We start from the raw sequence: 6,000 nt of genomic DNA, 5'->3' as shown, positions 1-6,000 counted from the left end.
AACTATAAAAACTCTAGAAGAAAATATAGGCAATACTATTAAGGATATAGGCACAGGCAAAGATTTGACAAAATGCTAAAAGCAATGGCAATAAAAGCAAAAATTGACAAATGGGATCTAATTAAACTAAAGAGCTTCTGCATAGAAAAATGAACAATAATCAGAGTGAACAGACAACCTACAGAATGGGAGAAAACTTTTGCAATCTCTCCATCTGACAAAGGTCTAATATCCAGAGTCTACAAGAAACTTAAACAATTTACAGGGAAAACTTCAGGGCTGAACGTTTAGTAGCCTCTAAAGAGAGCAATCACTACACTTATGGCTGGGATTTCGCTCTTAGTTGCTCAGAGGCCCCCAGGCATACTACAGACCGTGAAAAAAGGTGTGGAGTCTCTTATTTGTACAGATTGGATTCATCACAAATTCACTGAATCAAGAATTCCAGATAAAGTGTTTCAGGCCTCACCTGAAGATCATGAAAAATATGGTGGGGATCCACCGAACCCTCATAAACTGCATATTGTTACCAGAAAAAAAAGTACAAGAAGACGTCCATATTGGGAAAAAGATATAATAAAGATGCTTAAATTAGAAAAAGCACATACCCCTCAAGTTCACAAGAATATCCCTTCAGTGAATGCAAAATTGAAAGTGGTTAAGCATTTGATAAGAATCAAGCCCTTGAAGTTGCCACAAGGACTTCCAACAGAGGAGAACATGTCTAACATGTGCCTCAAAAGCACTGGGGAATTAGTAGTGCAGTGGCATCTGAAACCTGCGGAGCAGGAAGCAGATGAGGCCTAGTGCCCGAGCAGCTTCCAATTGTAAAATCCAAATTGTTTTTATTTAAAGATAGTGAGAAAGTGTTTTCATTAAAATATGTTTTAAAAACCAAAAAAAAAAAAAAAAAAACAAATTTACAAAAGAAAACCAAACAATCCCATTAAAAAGTGGGCAAAGGACATGAACGGACACTTCTCAAAAGAAGACATTCATGTGGCCAACAAACATATGAAAAAAATTTCAACATCACTGATCATCATAGAAATGCAAATCAAAACCACAGTGAGATAACATCTCATGCCAGTCAGAATGGCCATTATTAAAACGTCAAGAAACAACAGATGCTGACAAGGTTGTGGAGAAAAGGGACAGCTTTTACACTGTTGGTGGGAATGTAAATTACTTCAACCATGTGGAAGGCAGTATGGTGATTCCTCAAAGATCCAGAGGCAGAAATGTCATTTGATCCAGCAATCCCATTACCTAGTATATACCCAAAGAAATATAAATCATTCTATTATAAAGATACATGCACACGTATATTCATTGCAGTATTATTCACAATAGCAAAGACAGGGAATCAACCCAAATATCCATCAATGATAGACTGGATTAAAAAAATGTAGTACATATACACCATGGAATACTATGCAGCCATAAAAAACATTAAGATCATGTCTTTGCAGAAATATGGATGGAGCTGGAAGCTGTTATCCTCAGCAAACTAACACAGGAACAGAAAACCAAATAGTGCATATTTTCACTTATAAGTGGAAGATGAATGATGAGAACACATGGAAACCTGATGGGGGCAACACACACTGGGGCCTGTCAGGGGGAGGGGTATTGGGTAGGGAGAGCATCAGGAAGAATAGCTAATGGACACTGGGCTTAATACCAAAGTGATGAACTGATAGGTGCAGCGAACAACCACGACACAAATTTACCTATGTAACAAACTTGCACGTCATGCATATGTACCCCAGAATATAAAATAAAAGGTAAAGAAAAAAATATATACTCCTGCATATAAAGTATGCAGGAGCATATTTAATAAAATTTATATTTATTTTATTAATAGTACATATATTTATATCTATTATGTAAATTTTATTAATATTTAATAAAATTTAAATATCTCCTTTGTCTTCATGTTTTTTTTTGTTTGTTTTTTTTTTGAGACGGAGTCTCGCTCTTGTTACCCAGGCTGGAGTGCAATGGCGCGATCTCGGCTCACCACAACCTCCGCCTCCTGGGTTCAGGCAATTCTCCTGCCTCAGCCTCCTGAGTAGCTGGGATTACAGGCATGCACTGCCATGCCCAGCTGATTTTTTGTAGTTTTAGTAGAGACGAGGTTTCACCATGTTGACCAGGATGGTCTCGATCTCTTGACCTCATGATCCACCCGCCTCGGCCTCCCAAAGTGCTGGGATTACAGGCTTGAGCCACCGCGCCCGGCTGTCTTCATGTTTTAATGGTGAAGTTAGAGTTAGTATGTCTCTCTTATATACAACACAAAACTCATATTAAGATCTCCATTAGGACAATCCAATTATGGCAACATCACCTAGTGCTTCATATTCCAAGAGGAATACTTAGTCATTTTTTATTAATATAAATTGTATTAATATGTAACAATATATTATTATTAATAAACATTATTAATAAATATATTTATATTTGTTATATAAATTTTATTAAATATAATATTTAATAAATTATATTTATATATAATTTTGATTTGAAAATTTTCCAAACCATTTTCATTTTCTATGAGAGCTGAGAATGTGTGAAAACATTTTTACTGAACATTTACCACCCTCCAGGTACTGTTCTAAATGCTTTACATGTATTGACTCAATCCTTGGCCAATCCCTATGAGTGAGGTGTAATTCTTATCTCTTTCCTTAAGAAAGAGAAAATAAAGGCACAGAAAATCAAGGAAAAGTCTAATTAATTGAGGAGTTTGGGGAATGTGGTGGAATACCTTCAGTCTGGTTTTGTTACAGAAGAGGTAATTGCCTATCTGTGTCCTTATACCAATGGTCTGTTCCACGACTGCAGATGCAATCCCCTTTGTCTTCATGTTTTAATGGTGAAGTTAGTATGTCTCTCTCCTAGACAACACAAACATCACATTAATATCACCATTAGGACAATCTAATCATGGCAACATCACCTAGTGCTTCAGATTCCAAGAGGAATACTTAGTCATTTCTTAGAGCACTAGAGACTTGGATAACAGAAACGGAGACAGTAGACTGCAATCTCGATATAAAGGAGTTATTGTGGTGAGTGGGAAAGAATATAGACTCTGGAGTCAGAAAGATATGCGTTCAAACCCTGGCTCTATCTCCTAACATGTGTCACGTGGGGCAAGCCATTTGACCACTGTCAGCCTTGATTTCTCATTAAAGGGGAAATAGTAATACACATCTGCAGAACAATTATGAGCATTAAATGTGACAATTAAAAACATCAGCTCCTAGTACAATGAATCCACTCTTGGACCAAAATGTTCCCATTTTATGTTCACATGAGAATTCCTGTGTCATATTCTTATCTTTTAAATCAAGAGAATTAACACATATAGTTTATATTCATCTTTCCAATGAGAAAATAATTATACTAAGAATGTCACAATTAGGGCAGAAATAGAAAGTTATCTTAACTGCCCATCATTTGTAAACACATAGCTAACTGTATGAAGTTCTTGAGGTGGAGTTGGCTGACTCGTTTGAAGTGGAGGAACCAGCATCTGCAGATATGCGTCATAGCTAACTATGTGTGTGTGACTGGAACACTCTGATTAAAAACTGGAATGTAACTGGCAAAGAAATAGACACTATTCTCCCCATTGGAAGGGTGTAGGCTCTATGGCATTCTCTTATCATCCAGGGAATGCTGACTAGTGGGCCTAACCCTCTTTGGATGACTTGCTTAAATCTGTAGATATTTTTCCCTGGAAAAGCATGCTTACACACAAACTTGGTGTACAGTTTCAGAATTGTGACCAGCCTAAGATTTGATTAATCTAGTGAATAGATGACCCCACTTAAATCACCAAAATGGGGATATAGAGGGTATGTAAAGTGATATCAATTATCCTGGATATTATCAGTTTTGTGATTTCCATATAAACAAGGAATGCTCTGCTGAACTCACAGCAGTAAGCAGTGTGATATAGTACTTGTGTGTGCAATCTCTGAAATCTGACAGACCTAGGTTCTGTCACTTTTCCAATTGGTTAAACCTGGGAGAGCTGCTTAATTGTGCACTCTAAGATTCTATTTCCATAAAATGAGCATAAAACAGTATCTAACTCATGGTGCTCTTGTAAGGATTACCAGAGATAAAGCACAAACGGGATAGTGTGTGTGCTGGTTGATACAGACTTTCCTTTAAGCTTGAAAAAAATAAACTTGTGGGATTCAGTGAAAATGGGAATTCTAAATATTAAAATATAAAAAAAAAACTACTCATGCAATAAACACCTTCCTACAAACTACATATTTTTAAAATCAATAAAACCCGGTACAAAAAACTTGTCTGGTTTCAGCATACCAAATTTCCTTCTGGTTAACTGGTCGAAATGACTGCTACTTGCAATATCATAAGCATTTCTATATGTCTAAGATTTCAAATTCTCCTTTGTGAAACCAATCATTTTTCATTCCTGAAGTTTTAAATTGATGTATTTAACACAAGCAAGCAGAAAGAGGGGAATGATGAAAATTAGAGAAGAAAATGAATGAAATAAAAAACAGAAAAATCAATGAAATCAACAGTTGATTCACCAAAAAAGTGAAGTAAGCCTAACAATCTTTTAGCATGATTCACCAAGAAAAAAAGAAAGGACTACACAGGTGATCAAAATCAAGAATGAAAGGGGGATTATTATTAGTACTGACCTTATAGAAATTAAAAGGAATATATTATGAAAAACTTTATGCCAACAAATTAAACAACTAAGATAAAATAGAAAAAAAATTCCTAAAAGACAAATTACTGACTCAAGAAGAAATAGAAAATCAAAATAGGACTATAGGAAGAAAAGGGATTTAATTGGTAATTTAAAATCTCCTCACAAATACCAGGTAAAGCAAGGTGGCTTCGCGTGTAAATTCTATCAAACATTTAAGGAAGAAATAATACGAATACTTAGCAGTGTCTTCAAAAAAACAACGGAGGAAGGAACACTAGTTCATTCTGTGAAGCCAATATTACCCCAATATCAAAGCCAGACAAATATATCACAAGATATATTTGCCTGTCAGCTCCAAATTCACCCTTTTATCCCGCTGTGTGAGGTTCTGCGTTCCTCTGCCTATGAGTGGTGCAGTTGTTACTGAAGGCCACCTTTAGAGGGCGCCAGAGTCAGCTAAGTGGAACGCTGCGCTTCCTGGTTCTCTATGCTGGCATCTGCTGAGTGCGTGTTTTCTCCTCGGGATTCTAGCGCCCCACACAGGTCCCAGTGTTCGGCTGGAGCAGGGCAGGCGGTGGCTGGCAGCTTCCCTTCCTTCCATCGCCCTTGGGCCGTGCCAGATCAGTGCTTCTAGTGAGATGCCTCCCCATGTGCATCACTCTCAGGCGCCCTAGGGGGCAGATTTCCCACAACTTTCAGAAGGCAGGTTTCTAGAAAGTTCCAGGAGCGATGAGGCACCACCACAACTTTATTGGTATTTTGTGAGGTGCTGCCACACTCCTCTGGCAAGATCAGGATTTTTTTTTTTTTTTTTTTTCATTTTTATGTTTGAGACAGAGTCTTGTTCTGGCTCTCAGGCTGGAGTGTGGTGGCGGCCAACAGGGCTCACTGCAACCTGGACTTCCTGGGCTCAGGTGATACTCCCGCCTCAGCCTCCCAAATAGCTGGAACTACAGGCATGCACCACCACACTTGACTATTTTTTGTAGAGATGGGGGTCTTACTATGTTGCCCAGGCTGGTCTGAAATTCCTGGGCTCAAGCAATCTGCCCGTCTTGGCCTTCCAAAGTGCTGGCATTACAGACGTGAGCAACCACACCCAGCAATGTCAGAATTTCGACATTGGTGATAGAATGAATATGATACATTTAAACATGGGGGGTGGGGGAGGTTATTTGAGTATTCCATTTAAGCTCTGTAGTGAGGAGCTCTTTCCAAGGCACTGTATCTGAGCAGTGTTTCAGGAGAAACTTTTTTGAGGGTAATCTATCTCAGCTCTGGGTTAAAGG

The 6,000-nt window shown here is 38.0% G+C and overlaps 1 pseudogene across 1 annotated transcript; it reads left to right on the top strand.

The window, feature by feature from the left end:
* Positions 1–283: 283 nt before the first annotated feature.
* LOC116540498 lies at positions 284–903 on the top strand (annotated as a pseudogene). The gene has a single exon (XR_004264471.1). The product of XR_004264471.1 is annotated as a 39S ribosomal protein L30, mitochondrial pseudogene (transcript).
* Positions 904–6,000: the final 5,097 nt, after the last annotated feature.

This window comes from Sapajus apella, unplaced genomic scaffold, assembly GCF_009761245.1.
Source record: "Sapajus apella isolate SASKATOON/1434 unplaced genomic scaffold, GSC_monkey_1.0 scaffold141, whole genome shotgun sequence".
Classification (NCBI taxonomy): domain Eukaryota; kingdom Metazoa; phylum Chordata; class Mammalia; order Primates; family Cebidae; genus Sapajus; species Sapajus apella.
The sequence above is the reverse complement of the archived record's forward strand: the minus strand, read 5'-3'. Positions and strand labels throughout refer to the sequence as shown.